The sequence below is a fragment of the Hippopotamus amphibius genome, chromosome 5, assembly GCF_030028045.1.
Source record: "Hippopotamus amphibius kiboko isolate mHipAmp2 chromosome 5, mHipAmp2.hap2, whole genome shotgun sequence".
Taxonomy (NCBI): Eukaryota; Metazoa; Chordata; class Mammalia; order Artiodactyla; family Hippopotamidae; genus Hippopotamus; species Hippopotamus amphibius.
The window spans coordinates 159,717,310-159,737,647 of NC_080190.1; the positions used below are offsets into that span (position 1 = coordinate 159,717,310).

The following is a 20,338-nucleotide window of genomic DNA, read 5'->3' on the forward strand; positions in this document are numbered from 1 at the left end:
TTCTTTATTTGCCTTTTTTACTTATATCTATGGGAAAATTCCAAAAATCAAATATTTTACAAGATTGGCTACTGTTCAGTGGAAGATAAATTTTTGAATGTGGTTTAATACTTAAGCTATACTTAAATGAGTGTCACATAGTTATATGTTCATGGTTATATGCAGTTTTTCTGGGTTTTTTTCTTCTTTTTAATGGTTACTGTTTATTAAGTGTAGCATTTGTGACTAACTTAAGAATGTCTGCTTATATCCAAGTAATACACTCGTTCAACTCGTACAGTTCTAGTGTTTCTAACCATTGTGACTGTCTTGGGACTGTGAATATTTCTTCCAAAGGAAAATATGAAAATGATATCATGTTAGGGTCTTTGAAGCTGGATAGCAAAGCACTTTGACCAGAGGTTTTCAACTCCAGCTGACCCCTAGAACCAGCCAGTCCCTGCCCAGCACTAAAGAGATTCTGATTCCATTGGTCTGGGGCAGGATTGGGGCACCAGTATTTTTAAAAACTCTTTCTGTTATGTATCCAGGGTTGAAAACCACTGCCTTAAAAGAACAAGGCTGACTTTATAGAATAAACTGTGTTTGTTACCAAGGATCAGAGCTAGACCTGTTACACAGATCAAACCTGCTTTGACCCTTACATTCTATGGAGGCGATTTGATAGGCTTTTCTATCTTTAACCTTGATGTTTTGCAAATATGTAACAGCACAATGTACAAAATAGATAAGAAAACAGATTTTAGAAGTTGAAAAACAATGTGGATTTTTTTTTATTAAACCCTAGGATTCACAGATATGTAAGGTGTTTTTACATAAAGAACTGGACTTTTCCCCTTCAAAAAACTGTCACTCATTTAAAAAAAAAAAAAAAGGAAAAGGAAAAAGTCACCCTCACCCCACATTTAGCAGTCAATAGCATTTCTTTCATCTTGAGGCCTCATCCCATTACCCCACCCTACTAAACAGGAAGGATTATGCTTGGGGCTTTATCCAACTTTTCAGCCCTAACCTTACACTAGATTACGGAGCAACTTGAATTTAGTGATTCTAATGCTTGTCAGGAAGGTCCCTGGTCTTTCATAAGTGGAGAAAACTTGTTTATTGCATTTTTTTCTTATGCAAAGTTGTGCTCTGTATATAAGCTTGTTATGAGACCAAGAATAGCAAATCACAGTTTAATAAGATATCTAAGACCTAAAGCCATACAGGGACATAGTGGGGATATGACCATTATTTTGAGGGATATACTTTACCCACTTTACATACTATGTACTCTTTACATAGTATGGACATTTACGGACATTGCTATCTTATTACTTGTTTTGGTGAGGGATAAAGAATGAACAGCAGCTTGAGAGGGACCAGAATGGTACAGCTGTTTAGAAATAGCAATGATCTAGGGATCAGAAACTCTCCTAGCCCTGGTGCTTCCATTTTCTAAGTTACGATCCTGGGTCAAGAAACTTAACCTCTTGGAACCTCATGTTCTTCATCTATAAAATTCTTGGCCTGCCTGTTTCACAAGATTATTATGTGAATCAGATTACATACTGTGTATCGAATACTTTGACATTCATAAAATTCTGTGGAGATAAAAATACTATGTTATTACAAACCCAGATTTCCAAACATATTCCTGAGGGGGGTAAAACAGTATCTTTCTTATAAGCAAGTACTTTGCTTACTCTGTTTCAGGGCTTTGAAATAAAACTTTCATTGGCTTTAACCTGTCCTCCTCTGGAATTTAAGAATCATATAAGATTAGATATAAACTGCTTAAGTTACAATATGAGGTGTTGATGATCTCTAAAACAAAGAAATTGTTTTAAGTCAGATTATTAAGAAAAGAATACAGAAAGTAGGAATCCCTGTGAGTCCCATTTTATTTCTGCTCTGTCATGGACTTTTTTTTATATATATAAATTTATTTATTTATTTATGTATTTAATTTATTGGCTGCGTTGGGTCTTCGTTGCTGCACACAGGCTTTCTCTAGTTGCTGCGAGCGGGGGCTACTCTTCATTGTGATGCGCAGGCTCCTCATTGTAGTGGCTTCTCTTGTGGAGCACGGGCCCTAGGCGCGTGGGCTTCAATAGTTGCGGCACATGGGCTCAGTAGTTGTGGCTCACGGGCTCTAGAGCACAGGCTCAATAGTTGTGGCGCACGGGCTTAGTTGCTCCGTGGCATGTGGAATCTTCCCAGGGCAGGGCTCGAACCCGTGTTCCCTGCATTGGCAGGCGGATTCTTTACCACTGCACCACCTAGGAAGTCCTGTCATGGACTTTTAAGAGCTGCAGTACTTCCATTCCTGTATCATTTGCCAAGATTCTGATCCACCCTGTGATCTTTCTGTTGATGAATTTTCATACAGTCATAGAAAGTTTAAAATTTTTTTTCCATCATCAAAGAGCGTTAAAGTTTATTATTTAAAAAAAGATATCTCTCTCCTGCTCTCACCTTCACAGAATTCTGAAAGTTATAAACCTCTGAAAAGGTTTTAGAAGTTTACTTTGGAACCTTAGAGGTGTGGCTCAATTTACCAACAATTGCTGGGAAGTCCCTTTGGTATTCAACAGAAGCTCTCAGATTGCCTTTCTTTGTCCTTTGAGAAATTAGAACTGCTATTTTCTACGATGCCAGAAGATTTTATTTGGAATCAGTATTTTTTATTTCAGTGCTCTGAAACTTTAAAAAAAAAAAAAAAGAGAGAGAGACTTCATCCCAGCTGTTTTGTAGAGGGAATATTATGCAGTGAGCACTTAAAAAAAAAAAAATTCCCAGACAGTCTGTAAGTCATTTATAAAAACTTTCAGGGTAAATGGGTTGTATACCTGTCACAACTCTTTAAAACATGTAGAACTGCAAACAGTTCTGTATGAACTCTTTGGAGACTTTCAGTCATGAGACCACACATGTGATGAAAATATTTTGAAAGCTATAAAATGGCACATAGATATGCTATGAGACACTTACTTCTTTTACTGCTGTTACTGCTAAGGAAAAATCTTTCTCAGTTTCATGCTGAGAACAGAGTGATGTTCTGAATATTCGCTTTTGATGACCTAATGTTCCCTCCTTGATTTCTAAGCTTTTATTATTTGAGTATCTTGAAGGGGCACCATTGGCTGGCTTTTTGTTCTCAAACATTCACTGAACAAATATTTTCTAAACACCTATGTGCCGGGTACTCCTAGGTGCAAGAAATAGGAGGTCAATCAGCAAAGCCCACATGACCTCACCTTCAGAATGTGTGAAGTCTAGAGAGGGAGACAAACATTTAACAAAGACCAGTGCAGATGTTATTTAATGATTGTGGTGCTGTGTACTACAAAGGGAAGATAAAGTTTTCAAGGAGAGTTAATAACTCTAGGGGCGTATCTGCTAGGGAGTAGGTTGGTGGTTAGGGGATTCCTTCCTGATGAAGTGATATTTAATCTAAGATGAAAGTCATATGAGCCTCAAACATGGGGATGATGATATATAACTTCCCTGTGTGACTTTTGCATGAAATGGAAGCATTTTTTTTCCTTGATGTCAGTTTCAGAGTGCCTTGATCAGTCCAAAGACTTAATTTGAGAAAATTAAGCCCGAGAAAGCCTATTTTTATACATAGAAAGTTTAAAGTGTATAGAGTAGTTGAGTAACCTACCTAAGGTTGGTCAAGGATTCATTCACCCACAGATGTGAGTGCCTATCATGTGCTGGGACCTGTGCTTAGTAAAGCAAGTTGTGGCAGTAGTTGATTTAATAATAATGTCATTACCGATATTCTGCTTCTCAAGCCATTCACTGGTCAAATGAGTTATCCCTCTTGAAGTGAGACTCCTTATCACGTGCTGAATAAACAGTGAAAATACTGTGTACTGTGTATTTCTGGTTCTGGATTTATGTGATGATTTTAAACAAGCCTGGAGTCCATCTTGTGGGCTTCAGATTCCAGGGGTAGGCACCAGCCTAATTCAAAGAATCCTCAAATCTATTCTCAGGTTTGTTTTTTCAAATATGAGATGATGAAGAGTCCAACCACTACCGTGGGGGTGGTCTTTGCAACTTTTTCATAACCTTAATTCTTATAGTGACAAAGGATGGGCCCCCTGAAGCTAAATGACAAATGGCCTAACAGGTTTGGATTAGTTATAGATATTATTAAGTCAGTGGTAAAATATATATTTTCAGTGCTTTTTGATGAGCAGTCTAGTCCTAGAGTTTAGCAAAAATAACTGACGCTTAGGATTCACACTATACTTTACATTTATTTTTTTATCATGATACTTAATTGTGCAATTTTACTGCGACAAACTTCAAATCTTAAAAGAATTGTCAGATTGTACCTGTATATGGTGCTCTTAGTATGTGCTGCTTCAGCTTGTTACTTTATGGAAAATACAGAGCTTTGTATTTTCTTCACCTTCCTCTACTACTCTCTCTGGGCTACATGCATCTTATAGATTATCTAAGATTTGAAAACATTTAAATGAGATTGCTGCCACATACTTGCTGTGGTTTTTTAAATCAGTTTTTTTATAACAACTCTACCAAAAGCATAGGGAGGGGAGGATATTTTTCTTCTTAACTTAACAGGGGCAATTAGTTGCTGGGTCAGTTTACTTGTCTTGTTTCTTATAAATCTCTTCAGGGATATGCCCTGTGTACTGTGGTTTTTACTTGATAAGCTAACCTGACCATTTAATCTGCTTTTTAAAACTAGTATGTTGAGAGAGGAGTGGAAATATACCTCACATAAGTGGTTGAAACCAACACAATCTTAGATATAATAAAAGAACGAGGTGGGTCAAAGGTATAGCTTACCTCAGCCTTGACATTATGCAACTAGTTTAGAATGTTTTTGACATATCACTTCCCTATGCCTCCTCAGTTTTCACCCTTCATCAGCTGGTAAGCTTTGCCTTTTGTAAATCTTATATTAAAGTTACCTTAACATCTTCTGCCATAACATGAAATCTTCTGGGGTATCTTGTAAGTTGAGAGTTACTATTTTAGTTAAACCAGATTTGGGGAGCATTTCTCACTTAGAAAGCTAATAATTTATAGTATCTGAAGAAAGGTCCAGGGCACAGTATGTGATGTATTGGATGTGACCACCCGCTGACTGTACGTAAGAATGCACCTCATATTGTGAATCATTGACAAAAGGGGAAGGAGGGGAAATTCATTTGGGATTATAAAATTTAAGGACAGAAGATTCTGAGCATGAGAGAAATGACTGTTGTCAGCAGAATAATGGGAAGGTGAGAGATGACAGTGAAATTAGTGAAAATCTCTTGGAGCCAGGTGGGAAAGTGCTGCGGAATCCCCTCTTCTCCACTCCTCGCCCCCAACACTTGGCCCTCCAGAATGGTGTGTGGTCTCTTAACACCTTTCCTGTCAACGTTAGCAGATGCTCCATATATCAGCCTTTCCAGCTATAGGGATATTGCTCAGATGTGGAAATTAACCAGGGGAAAAAAGTTGACATAGGTATTCACTCTTCAGTCTCTTGGCCCTGCAATGTGTCTCTTTCTGTGATTACTGGTGATTAATTTCTGTTCCATTGCTTTAGAACTCCCTCTACGGTTCTTCCCAAATTAAGGTTTTATTTGGTAGCATTTTGTCTAATACACAGAGAGAGTTAGGTCTGGATATAGTATTTCACTAATTGAGTTGCCTCTATAGGAAAGAATCCAGATATAAATCTCTTAGGTTACCAAGTAATGTAACTACTAATAGGTGAACATTCTGGTCTTTTGCTATATTAAGACTGCTTATCATGGGTAGTTTATAGAAATCCATCTTCATGTTTTGTAGGTATTAAGTGTTGGATTTTATTCATAATTATAAAACATTTATACTCTACTGGGCCTTAATGTGGCTCTAATGCAGCATTTTCAGAAGTTTGCTCTGTAATACTAAGTAATCAGGATGTGAGTAAGTATAATAGGAAAAAAGGATTTTGTGGTCAAATAAGTTTGGGGAATGCTTGATTAAAAGAATTTCCTTAAAGACTCCAAAGCCTTTAATATGCTTTTATGCATTGTGATTCTCCAAAGGAGGGATATTTAGTAATTTCCTGAACTTATTTGAAAACCTCTTTGGGGGAAGGACTGATACTTTACAGAACCCACTTTGGAAAATGCTTCTGTAGTCGCAGTGCCAGTACTGTACAGAGGAGGCTAAGAGATGGATCCAGAAGTTTGTGGTAGAGGTTTTGTGGCATCCAGGGAACCGGGGAGTACATCAAAGTCCCTACCTGAAACGGACCTAAAAGGTGTTTCTATGCGGAGGATCAGGAAAGGGCCAGGCCTCTGAAAAGACCATGTATTATTCTAACAGTGAAAAAGAGAAAGGAAAAGTTAAAAAAAACATGCAGTGGTTGCTTGGCTATCAGAGTCAGTCTTTGAAGCAAACAAGACCCCTGTGTGCAGTATTGATTCAGAAAAGTGGAGGAAAGGAAATGTTTTCGAGGAAAGGAAGCGAGGAACAAATAGTATGGCCAGAAAGAACACAGCAGCAGCACTCAATGCTTATTGAGCCCCTTGGCCTCCGTGGTACCGGGCAATTCTGGCAGCTAGTTACTTGAATTATTTAAATGATGTAAATGTTCTTTAATACAGCAAACTCCTGCTTCTTTCTGACATGGGGCATAGTCTGTACATAGCATTAAACCCTTATTTTAGATAATCACTTGAGCCTCCTTCCCTGTCATACTTTTCTTACTTGATGAGTATTACATATCTTGAGACGTTGGCCTTTCCGCACTATCTAGCCGCGGTGTTCATGGTCAGTGAAAGAGCATGGGCTCACTGCAGGTGAGAGACAGGGAAATAGATGGAACCACAGAATGGGTCACCAAATGTTAAGATTCACTGTAAAGTGAATTCATTTGCAGGGAATTGAAAGCAGTTGCTTGTTTATTAATCTCATAATTAAGTTGTTCAGTTAGTGCCAAAAGTCTGCTTAGTCAAATGAAGATACAAAAGCCTCTTGACATGTGTATATAAAATAGCTACAAGATAGTGCTAACAGTGAACTAGTTTGACTGGACAATAAAAACATGCTTAAGAAATTCAGAGTAAGGGAGAAGAGCCTTTGCTTAAATTCTGGCTTTTCTGCCCTCTAACTCTGAGCCTCAGTTTCTTCTTAAAGTGGGGGTGATAGAATATAGGTTAGAGAGTTTCAGAAATGATGAAAAGTGAAAGCACCTAAAACAGTTCTGTCAAGATTCATGTATAAAGTTGCCCAGAGAGTTCTGCAAAGGAGAAGTCATTTCCTTTGATCAAATTTCAGTAGTATCTGAAGAGGAAATTTGTGTTAAAATTTACAGAGTAGAGTAGGCTGCAGGAAACCATTGGGAAAGGCCAGAGATGATTATGTTCTTGAGAGGTTGAAGGATGGGCCTTTTTCCTTAGAAGGAGTCTTCTGGTAATGGGGGCAGAGAGAATGTTGGGGGGAACTTGTGTTGTAAGCAAAAAGGATTGGGCAAAATCTGGGGGACCAGGCCAGTGAGAAGCATGGCATTTGGCCTATTGGATGTGAGGTCCCCTGACCAATAAGTCCACTTCTGTCTGTAGCGATGAGAAAGAGATCATTCCCTTTAGCATATGCTAGTTAATGGCAATGGAGGGGAGGTGCCATACTAGAGATAAGGACCAGACAACTAAGTAAAAACCTCGGTAATTCAGGAACAGCACTTCATGTTTTCTAAAGTAAACAAAAATTACTTAAAGATGTAAGCAAGATAGTTAAATAAATGCATAATTATATACCCAAGTGCACAGAGAGAACTGTCTCTCCAGTTACATTTCCATCTTTAAATAGTATTTGTTTATTAGTAGCACCCATGTGAACAAATATTGGGAGAGAAAAATGTGTTGAATTTATTCCTCTGATGTATCATATGCAAGTTGTCAGCTCTATTTCAAATGTGCAATCTGTATGAATCATTGACACGTGAAGGAAGAGAAAGTCTGTAAATGGAAAGACTGTAAATGGATTTTATTTTTTCAAGCCCTGTGTAAGTTTGCAGTTGTACTTGTAAGGAAAGCTCTTTCATTCTGAAGTGAAGTCAGTGCCCAGTGAATTGTCATTGAGAAAATGGTGAGGATTTTTTATTGTGTTTCTCGCTTAAAGCATCAAGCTTCTAGCAATAGTGACTTTCATTCTTTTGTGTCATGGCCAGCCTTATATTTTAACCACTTGAACTTTTTGAGTTTCATTTCTTTTGGGGCTTCTTCCTTTTTTTTTTTTTTTAAGCAAAATTTGTGTCACAAAATACAGCATTCTTTAAAATAGTGAAAACCCTTATGCGCAGTTCTCACCAAATCAATATTTCTTCTTTCCTTTATTTCATCTTAAAATAATCATTTGATTGTCTTCTAATAGCAAATGATATTCAGAAAGACCAAGTCATTGTTACTTAAGATTGGAAACAATAACCAGGAATACTTTAATAAGATTGCATCACACGGTGATTTTCAGACTTCCTGACTTGCTTGCTTTTTACTTTCCCCTTGACTGACACTCAGGGGTCTCACATGCTTCAGTGCCTTCCAGTTGCTTCATCTGTTTGTGATTCTTGGAACGTTATTGGTACCAAGGAGCAAACCCACTCCACTCATCAGGTTACTCTCTGTCACCTGAGGTTTATTTTAGCCCCCACCATGACACAGAAGCCACTAAAGCCACGTGAAATACTAAATCGGAGCTCCAAGTGGACTCAATCCTGGGTGTATTCAGAGCACCCCTCTTACAAAATCAAAATTAAATATGGCTCATGGGGTGTAGTTACATCATGTTTTAAAAAGCCTGAGCAAAAAAACATTGTATGCTCAATTTTGTCTTACAAGAAATTCTTAAGATATTACTTAAAGCACCTATAAATAACATAGATGAAATTAGAATATGTCATGCCACATTTTCTGTAATAGGAATGGTATGGCTCTGTCAGAATATGAAATTAAAATGTTTTGCCTTTGTAAGGTAAAGTGTGTATAATCCCATTATGATAGTAAATTGTTTGGTTCAATTTAATTATTGTGTTTTCTTCTATACCTATCTGCTGAAAAGCTGTGTTGACCTTAAGCAGGTTTGCAAAATGAACTTAGTAATATCCGACCCTACCTATCACAGAGTGATTTCTTGATTAAGCAGTAAGATAACCTATGTGAAAGCACTTGAGAGGTAAAAGTGCTGTATAAAGGCAAAGGGCTCAGCATTCTGTCCTGTTAACTTTTAACTTCTTTCTCTTGTCACGAAAATGTCCACCACATGCTGATTTAAATTGGTGAACTCTTCTAAACCTCCTAAACTTGGAATACATGGTAATAGGTGACTTGTATTTTGTTTCCTCACGTTTCGTTTCTCATGCCACAGCTTAAACTGGAAGGAAAAAATGTGTAAGTTTTACAGTTTTACACTCACTTTTTGTCTTTAATTTAGTCATCCTTTTGGTAAATGCTTATTTCTGCCCTCCACGCCCCCCCCGCCCCCCCCCCCCCACAAGAGTTTTGCAGAAATCTCATGTAACAGTTCAACAAGTGACTAATATAGATTGGGCTTGCTTAGTCTCTGAGTCATTTTATTATGAAACACTTAAAGTTGAACATCTATCTGTAACAATGAGGAAATAATATAAAACAATTTATGTCTTCTGATCTGATGGTTTTCGTGACTAACTCATCAGGCAACAATGAAGAAGGAAATTAATGAAAATTCACAAAGCCAGACAAAATTAGTCTAAAAGTCTCAGTAAATCACAATCACCTTCACTTCCTTCTCCCCTCTTCTCAGCAGTTGGTGTTTCATTGATAAGAGTGTTGGGCTGGGAAGTGAAGATCTGACTTATAATCCTTGTTCTGCCAGGCTGTGACCTTGGACAGGTCACAGAAACTTCTGTGCTTCAGCTTCCTCATTTCTGAAAGGGGAGTAATAATAGTATTTGCTCTACGTACCTTACTGGGAATTGTAGATAAAATGAGATTATAAATAGGAATGTGTTGTGACATTCCCCCCCCAAAAAAAGTGAAAGGTGGTATTTAGTTTTTATACCCTGACTGTCCCCATCTGACATCTCATATCTGAATGGCCACAGGCCCAAAAAGTGAAAGAGACTTCCTGAATATGCCAGAGAGGATCAGAAAGGAGTCTCTGTTAGCTCTTGGAGCTGGAAAGAGATAAGGTGCATTCCCAGTGTTTGGATTTCTGAATTGAATCATGGAATACAGTTTCCCATAGAAATAACATTCAGTGGCTAGGTTTCTAGGCTAGCCAATTTTCTTAAAATGATATAATCATAAATAGTTCATTGCGATCCAATTTCTATAAACTGTAACAAAGCCCATTTGTGGTACTGGTACCAGTTTGGTGTTTCAAGTATTCTGGAGGACCTAGTCTAGTGGAATGAAGTGAATTCACTTCTCTGGCTTCCTCAGTTATTTGATATTTGCCTACAGGCTATTGATGGTTTACTTAAACCAGATTTGGAAATATCAGTTTCTAATTCAGTCCCCTGGCCCTTTCCCCCAGTCCTTTGACTAAAAGGGTCTGAAGCCAGCTTTCTTTGCTCCAGGTAAGGAGTGAGGAGCCCTCTGGGATCCCTGACCTCTTTAATGATCACAGTAACCTTCCAAGTTAGGTAAGGTGGATATGATGGACTCTGAGCTTCAGAAAGGTTAAGGGACATACTCAGGTCACATGCCTTAGTCTCAAGAGGTGAGATTGAACCTTGGTTTTTTGATATGTCATTCAAGGCTCTTTTCATGCCATCTCCATGCCTCACGACAGATGTAGCTCACTGAATTCACTTTGATTGTGGTTTCAGTTGGGAGTAAGAGTGTTTTGTCTAGTCTTGGCTATAAAATATGCTTATGATCTTACACATATCTTACTGTAAATTTCCCAAACATAAAATTTTAGTCTGAATGAAAAGTGGCTCTTCACACTGATTTGACATGCAGAGGGAGGGATTCTGTTAGTAATAAAGAACTGAGCAAAAGAATATTGTTATATATAGCCAGGACATGGAAGCAACCTAAATGCCCATAACAGATGGATGGATAAAGTAGATGTGACACATATATACAATGGAATATTACTCAGCCATAAAAAGGAATGAAATTGAGTTATTTGTAGTGAGATGGATGGACCTAGAGTCTGTCATACAGAGCGAAGTAAGCCAGAAAGAGCAGAACAAACACCGTATGCTAATGCATATATATGGACTCTAAAAAATGGTACTGATGAACCCAGTGACAGGGCAAGAATAAAGATGCAGGTGTAGAGAACAGATGTGAGGACACCGGGTAGGGGGCAGAGGGGAAGCTGGGATGAAGTGAGAGAGTAGCATTGACATATATATACTACCAAATGTAAAATAGATAGCGAGTGGGAAGCTACTGCATAAAATAGGGAGATCAACTTGATGATGGGTGATGACTTAGAGGGCTGGGAAAGGGAGGGTGGGAAGGAGTCATGAGAGGGAGGGGATATGGGGATATATGTATGAATACAGCTGATTCACTTTGTTGTACAGCAGAAACTGGCACAACAGTGTAAAGCAATTATATTCCAATAAAGAGCTTAAGAAAAAAAAAAGAATATTGTTATATAGAACTGTTACATTAAAAAGATGGAATAGTCAGTCTTTCCATAATAATAATAGTAAACCTACCTAACATTTTTCTAGTGCTTGCTATGTGCCAGGCAATACCCTGTTGTATTTGTTAACTCAGGTTGAGGAGCTTTTTCCTTCTTGCCAGCTTAGACTACAGATTTGCTCATGGTTAGTTAGCTCATGATTAGTTTAGAAGCAGTAAGGAAGAAGTCTCTCTGTGGAAGAAGGCAGCGAAATGGTCAGTAAGTGGCATTTTATGGAATATGTAAAGGATGTTTCACTGGAGTAGTGGAAAGAATATTACAGTTGGAATGAGATGATGTAGCTTCATCCTTGCTCCTCCACTGCCTAACTGTGTGACATTGGGCTAGTGACCTGTCCTCCTAAAATCTTCAGTTTCTTTGTTTGTAAAAAGAGGATAATGATACCTTGTGGGGCTATTGCAAGGATTAAGTATGATAATGTAAAGTACTTAGCTTCATGCCCTTACAGGAAGTGAGGCTTCATGTAGTAGGCATTGAGAGAATATTAATCGCTTCTTTTAATCTCCGTGCACAACATGGTTGTGAAGTTAAGTTGCAGAAAAGACTATGAACTGTGGTTTCTGAAATTTTAAATATCATCCAATTTAAAGATGGTATTTTCCATCAACTGCTGCCTTCTTTAGCGCTTCAGAGTAAACGTGCAGGGAATCAAGGAAAACAGGTTATGGCTAGAAGATCTGGATTTTACAGGGTGGCCACCAAGTCTGGATATAAGTGTGACTACACAATAAATGGCTTAATGATATAATATTACAGCCCATTATGAAATCATATTGTCTGTGCTTTCAGACTTGGTGGCCACCTTATAGTTTTAGCTTTGTCACCTATTCATTGTTCGGTTCAAGGAAGTTATTTAATCTCTCTGGGCAATGAGAATCAAATTATATAAATTATTCTAAAAAGTGCTCTGTATGCTATAAAGCACCTAACTGGTTTTTGTTGTTGTTTTTTCTTGCGGTACAGCGGCTTTGATTAGATTAAGGTGGAGAGACTTCATTTTCATTTACTCAGGAAATTTTTCTCATAGGTGACAAAATGGAAGGTGAAAGCAGCTTGATAGCTTTATAGTGGGAAGTAATTTCAAATAACAGGAAGCCATATGAATTATAGAGAAGACACCATCAGAGAATTTGATAGGCTGCTAGATGGGAATTAATGGAGCAGATAAAGGATAAGGAGCATTAACAAACCACTGGATTATTAGTAATCCTATAGTCTTTATTTCATTAGGTGAGATGTGATAACCGAGAGGAAGATCCGGCCTCTTAGCCTTGGATTGCCTTTATTCTGTGCTGTAGATACGTGACATGATTCAAAATCAGACTTACTGTTTATCAGAATGTTAGAAGATAATTTATGGATTTTTTTTAAATGTGGTATTCCCAAAATAGATATTTTGCTTACTTCTTTTTCAGACCCTGTAGTCACAGGTTTTCTGATGGATGCTTGGCAAGAACAGAAGGAAGGAGAGGGGTAGCATTTCTCTTTCCATTTGGTTACAACAGAAGTGATGAATCTGTTCGTTTGGTTATTCAGATCCTCTAGTTCACGGAGGGAGTTACTGGAGGACCCAGGAAAGACGTGGAACGTGAGAGAGAAGTTCTTCCTATGCTCACATCGGCAGCCATGTAGTGACTGGGGTACTCCTCAGTGGCCCAGATGCCAAAGGCTGGTCTTCCTGGTCCCGAATGTACCATGAAACTGAGCTCTGCCCTGTTCTCCTCCCAGGTCTTTTGCTTTCTTCAGGAGAGAGAGTGCCAAGTGTGTATATTCCTTCCCGTATCATCTCCCCTGCACACGTGCTCACACACACACAGACTGGAGCAAGAAATACTTCTTTCATTGTTCAGATTCTAAAGCAACATAAGCTTCAGTATCACCAACCACTGCTGAGTTGAATGGAAAAGTTTATCTAAATGAGTATAAGAAAATCGAGATCCCCAGCAGTTAGGACTTTCCTTAAGAGCCTTGATTTTGATGGATGTAACAGAAAATAAGCAGGAAGGGGAGGGATTATATGATACAGGCTTTGTGCATTGAGAGCTCCATTGAGAAAATTGCTAAGTCAGTCCTGAAGTGAAGAGGCTTTGGAAGAAATTATGCTAGAAGGATGGGAATAGTTTAGATACATATATCAAAAAAAAAATCAGTGGAATCCTTATTTATAAAGCACAATGTTTTTTCCATTAGAAAAGCAAGCATTGGAGATAGTTTTCCCAGTCCCATGTCCTTGAGGAGATGAGAGCAAGAAAGGGTAGAACCTTAATCCTTGACAGGAAAGCATATGCCGTCTAGGAAACTTCTCGGTGACTCTCATTGTGTCAGTGTCAAAACTAACCTGAAAGTCAGTTTGGTTGTCCAAAGGTCTCCTTAATCATGTAGTTAGAATATTTCACTTGATAAACATTACCTGGCTTATCATGTCAAAAACTGTTGGAAGAAATTTTGAAATCACTAATCAATAGATTTAGTTTCCAAAGAACATTTATTTATTTGGAGACTGCTTCTGAGTTTAAGCTGTGCTTCTTAAGAATATAATATCTGTATCACAGACTCAAGATGATTGTGGTATCTACACGGAGACAGTTCTTTGTGTAAATACTAAGATATGCTTAAAAGGTCCCTTTGACAGGCTCTCGTGAATTTCTGCATTATAAACTGAATTTAGTGGGGAGAAAGGAAACACTGGGAGAGGGGAGGAAGAAAAGGAAAAAGACTGTAGTACTTTTCTCCCTGTTGCTATTTTCAAAATGCATCGTGCACTCCGAGGCCATTGGTTTCCATGTGGCTTCCTGCTTTCAACCCCCTTTCTCCTTGTTACCTCCACCCGCCTTGTCTGATATTACATAAGATGTGGGGCACTGAGAACAGAGCATTTTTTTCAGTGCCTTGTGTGTTTAACACTGTACTAGGTGCCTCATACACATCACCACCTATCCTCACAACAACTGGATACAGTGGGTACCGAAACATTCTTGTGTAGATGGGGAGGCTGAGGGTGAAAGAGTTGAGGGAATGGCCTGAGGTTACACACCTGATGAAAAATTCAGAGGACATTGTTCAGTTATTCTCTTATTTGACTTTGCTACTATGGAGGACTCCCTCCTTCCTGAATTGTAATATTCCCTTAACTTTCATGACAACACACGTCTGACTTTTCTTCTCACTTCCGGCCACTTCTCCCGGTGGACACTACTTCCCCTCTCCAGCCATAAAATCTTGGTATTCCTACCTGTTCTTTGACTCTTTTCTCTTTGCACTCTCTTCCTGAGCTTTTAACTTCAGTTACTGTGTTTGTGCTGCCGAGTCCCAAATCCTTATTTCCGTTCCAGAGCATGCAGCAGAGAATCCACATGTGAATCCAGTCATCTACTTGATCTCTCTGCTTCAGTGTGCTCCTTAAATTCGGCGTGGCCCAGAGTGTTTTCCCCTTGATTTTCTTCTGAGGTTCTGTAACTTAGGATATGGCAGTATCCTTTCCCCAGTTGCCCACATCAGAAACCTGGTTATCGTCCTCCCTTCTGCTAGTTCCTCATGGCTCACATTCCGTCACCACATTTTACTGATTCTTAAGTGAGTTCGCCTCCCTCATCCCCATTTTCGTAGTCTCCATTCTCCCATGGAGAGTTTGCTGCATAAAGTTTTGCTCTCTTCGGTTTCCTATCTAGTAGCCCAAGAGCTCTTTCCAAGTTGGAGATTCAGTTATTTTGCCTGTCTTTTTCACAACTCTTCCTTCTTCAGTTGTTCTTATTACTTTCAGGATTAAATTCAGATGTCTTTACCTGGTCTATAACCCCGCTTAACTCGGTATGCTCATCTTTTTGCCATTCTTTTATGCTAGTTCTTGGAATGTTCTCTTGCTTCTAGGCTTAGTATACAGTATTCTTTCTGCTGTGGGAGTGCTCTTCTCTCACTTTCAAATAGCTAAATCCTTCCTGCCTTTCATAAACTTAGTCTAGCTCCTTTTCAACAGCCCTCCCTGACATCACCCGGTCTCTGTCCGCCAAATGTATCTTGTGCTCTCATAACACCATACACTTAGTCATTTTTCATAACTTTTGTAGCTATAACCCTGTCTTCTCTCCAAAACCATGTCTCAGACATACGACTGTCTTCTTTTCATTCCCACTTCATTTCATTCCCATAGGCATTTCCCATGTAACCTTCCAAAACTAAACTCTTGCTTTTTTATTTTTTCTCCAAACCCAGCTGTTCCTTCAGACTTGCCCATCTCAGGAAATGGCAACTGTACCATTTTATCTAGTCAGGCCAAACCCAAAGTTGTCCTAAGTTCCTTAGTGTTTCACAGCCCGCGTTCAGTTCATCAATAAACCCTATTGTTTCTACCTTCAAAATATAGTTAGAATCTGACCACCTCTTGCTACTTCTGCTGTCACCTTAATCTGGGCCACTGTCTCCTTTTTCCTGGATGACTGCAGAAGCTAACCAACTGGCCTGCTTCTAACTGGTCTCCTGCCTCTGCCTTTCCTCCCCTAAAATCTATTCTCATCATAATAGTCAGAGTGATCCTCTGAAAAAGAAAACCAGATCTTCTCACTCCTCTACTCAAAACCTTCCCATCTCTCTTAGAGTAGAAGCTAAAGGCCCCACATTGGCCTCCTTGGTCTAGCCCCCTTCACTGCATCTTCACTTCTGATCTCATCTCCCACCACTCCACCCGATCCTTTTTAATTCTCTTCAGGTGTCTGTTAAAATGTCATCTTTGCAGTGAAGCCTTCTCTAACCATCCATTAGATGGTTACCTACTCCCACTCTGTTTAATTGTTCTCCATAGCACTTATTATCATCCAGCTAATTATATCTTTTCTGACTGTTCTTCTCAACTAGAACTTGAAGTCTGAGGGCAGAGCCTTGGTCTCTTGTTTACCAGTGTATTCCCAGGATCTAGCGCGGTGCATGACCCCTAGTGGGCACTCAGTAAATCTGTAGTGAAGTCTAAGAAGTTATCATGGATTTAGTAGTTTTGCAGATACTGCCAATCCAGTGAGTCCCAGATCCCATAATGATGAGATTTTGAGTGCTTGCAGTTATACCATTCGTTAGCCTAGATTTCCTAATCTGTAACATAGGAATGTTCTTATTTCTCAGGTTGGTTGGTTGGTTGTTAGGGGAAGATTAAATAAAATATCCCTGTGAAGTGCTTAGCTCAGTACCTTGCCCATAATAAACTATAAATTGAGAGCAGTTGTTGCTACTGATACTCTGCTAACTCTTACAGAAGACCGTGTGGTAATTGCTTATCCACCAGATTTTTTTTTTTTAATTTATTTTTTGGCTGCTTTGGGTCTTCATTGCTGTACATGGGCTTTCTCTAGTTGTGGTGAACAGGGGATACTCTTCGTTGCGGTGCACGCGGAAAGATATAACATCTTAAGTTACTGTTTCCAAGTCTAGCATATTTGGGCCATGCTTATTCCTTTATGTCCATACGGTTTCCATTATGGTACTCTGTAACTAGTGAGCCACCAGTTTACTTTTTATAAAATATTAGGAGGAAAGGAAAGGGAGAAATTAGTTAAAAATGGAAATATGTACATGTCAGACCAAGGAAGAAATATGACTGGATACTTAACTTTTTCTGTTGGCCCTGAACCCATAGCTGGTATTTTAATTCCCTTCTCCATTGCCCATTTCGTGTGCTCTTTGCCCTCAACCGACTCTCAAATGATGTAGGTTTTTATCTTGCTACACCACCTCGACTTTCGTTTCTGGAATATCTGTGTTCTTGATGGTCCTGCCTGTATGGAGTTGTTTCTGACTTTGATTATCTTTTACCACTAGACATGGCAAAACCAGGAGATAGTCCGGGTTCCAGACGCACACCTCCTTTTCCTCACTCTGTAGCAGCAATCTTATTTACGCTTGATAATTAAGATTCATTGCCCCAACCAGTTTGGTAACCTCACTTTTTGTCTGTGTGGTCAGTGTCATGAGAAGCTCAAAATTGCTAGGTTGCTGTTTAAGCTTCCAAATCAGTGAAGGCATTGTTGAGTCCCTTGGTGAAATCATTCTTCTCTTGGATACGAAGACTGTTAGACCAGCAGAACTCAAGTTGCAGCCATGGGAGAAAAAATGCAAGTTGGTCATTAGGTGTGATGAGGGGGAGGAGAAGATTTACAGCTAATTCTACTGTTGTCCCTTGGTTCCTAGGTCCATGTGTTCTGACTATCAGAGAAGCAATGTCATGTATTATTCACTGATTTCAAGCATCCTGTGGGACTTTAACCTCATGAGGTGTTGTCTCCTGGGCAGCACTGGACCTGAATCTTCAGTAGATGATTTAGCATTTTAGGAGATCATCTTTCTGGATAATGGGGTACTTGGTAAGACCGGTATATCCCATTAGCTTCAATCCATTACTGTACATTTTTCATTCTAAAATCTTGAGTGAGATACCATAATGATAAATAAGGCATTAAGTAATTCTGTGGATAACAGAGGCTTGGTGGACAGGAAAGGCAATTTCGAATTCAGAATAAGTGTCTTTTCATATGAGAACTAACAAACGACCATTAAAGGTTGAGGATGTCTGCCTGAAATCAAGTATGTTTTCATAAAATTAAGATAAGGTATAAAAGCTCATTCTGAGTTGGTACTTAGAGACACACACAAAGCAAAATTAAGTTGAAAGGGGATTTCTAACACAGTTTCTAACAGATAAACTTCCAAGAGGTGTTGGGATTATCAAATGAGATGATGATGTCAAGCTTAGTAGGTGCCCGTCATAGTAAGCGTTCTGGAAATGTACAGTTGACCTTTGAACAGCAGGGGTTGGAAAAGCAAGAGTCCACTAATACACAGATATTTTTCAATAAATACACAGTTGGTTCTCTGTATTCACTGGTGTCGCAACCTGGATACAGTTAACTTGGATCAAAATTTCCATCTGCATTTAGTTAAATCTGTGGAAGGGAAACCTGCAGAATGGGAGGACTGACCATACTATGCCATTTTATCTAAGTGACTTGAGCATCCTTAGATTTTGGTATATGTGGGGTCTCCCGGAACCAATCCCCTGTGGATACCTAGGGACAACAGTACTGTTGGAAATTTGGTAAAATCGGTAAGCTAATTCAGGGCCCCTCTTAGAACTTGACCTCCCCTATTCATTCTTTCCTTCTCTTCCGACAGTCCCCTGCCCGTCCCTCTCTCTCCTCCACTTCCCTCACTGCCCCCACTCTACACAGGTCCCAAATGTGCAAGTCCCAAGGAAAGGAAAAAAAAAAAAAAAGAAAGGGGGCTTTAAATGAGTTGCAGCCATCTGTCACTGACTCAGTATAACCTTGGGCAAGATGCTTAACCACTGTGAGCTGCCCGTTCCTCACATCTGTTAAATTGGGATAATGATACTTGTGTGTATAAGGTTTTGAACCACTCAGATGAAAGATTTTGTGCATTTGCCAAGTGTTTGTTAATAACAACAATAAAAATCTTCACCTCACCCTCCCCTCAGCATGACCTCTGTTTAAATGGAGCAGTGCATAAAAAGATGGCTTACGAAATGATGTCCTCGATATTTATGTGGTTACATCCTCTCCTAATACATTTCCTTCACGGCACTTCTCACAGCTGGTGATAGTGTATTTGTTTGACTCTTCGAATAGTACTTTTTTTCTCTGATATACACCAAACCCCATGAAACCAACAGGAACCAGGTTAGTCTGTTTACTATTGAATCTCCAATGCCTAGCACAGTGCCTGCATTTGGTAAATATTTATTGAATGGATGAATAAATAAATAAATAAATAAATAAATAAATAAATAGTGCATATTTCTATGAATTCTGCCCAAGAAAAGAAAGGAAGGAGGAAAGAAAGAAAACAGAGGAAACAAGAACAGCAACAAAGCCCAGAGAGGCAAATCAGCAGTCTGGTTCCTTCGCCCGCACTCCATCCCCCAGTATGGGAATCCTATTACTGTACTGTAAAAATATGTGATTCCTGTTGGTCATAATCTTATAGTGGGATTGATGCCATGAGAAATTATTGGAGTAATTTTCAACAGCATAAATGTTTAGTAACAGATGCTCATAGATGGCAGGTTGCCTCATTCAACTGCCATCTGTTCAACAACTGTCTATTCCAATAGGACTGGTCCATTAGAAGTAGACCAGTGGTATGCTCTCACAGATTTAAGTTTATTTTCACAATTTTTCTGAAAGACTTGAAGAAGGAAAGATGTTTCCATGTCTAGTTGGCCACTGCCCAGTAAGGTGTGTCACAACACCTTGGCAAACTGAGAAGTCCATAGTGTTCAACAAGGAAGTGTTCCCTCTTAAGTGTTTTTGTCAAAAGTCAAACTAAATAATGGCACTAGGAAACTCACTCAACTACAAATAATTGGGTCCAACAGAGTTCAGTGCAGATTATGCAATTGACAACAGAAACTGGCATGAGATGAAGGGTATAATCCATGCTGGTCATTATTAGCGTGTGTGATATATGTATTTTTTTTTTTTAAACAGGGCAAAGGCAGTATAGTAAACTCTGTAGAAAATATACTGTCTCCATTGCAATTTGTTTATAGTAAGTGAAAGCATAATGATACTTAGCCTGGACATGCCTTTCAGTGAAAACTTTTCCAAGCTTTTTTGCTATGTAAAGGTAGAGACAGTGTTGGCCTGTATATATTTATCCTGTGCGTGACCAGTTGGGTTGGTGG

General features: G+C 39.0%; 1 protein-coding gene across 2 annotated transcripts in view; it reads left to right on the top strand.

Annotated features, from left to right (window-relative positions):
- Positions 1-20,338, top strand: part of NSMCE2 (NSE2 (MMS21) homolog, SMC5-SMC6 complex SUMO ligase) — a 212,349-nt gene that overhangs the window by 45,219 nt on the left and 146,792 nt on the right. The window lies entirely within an intron of this gene.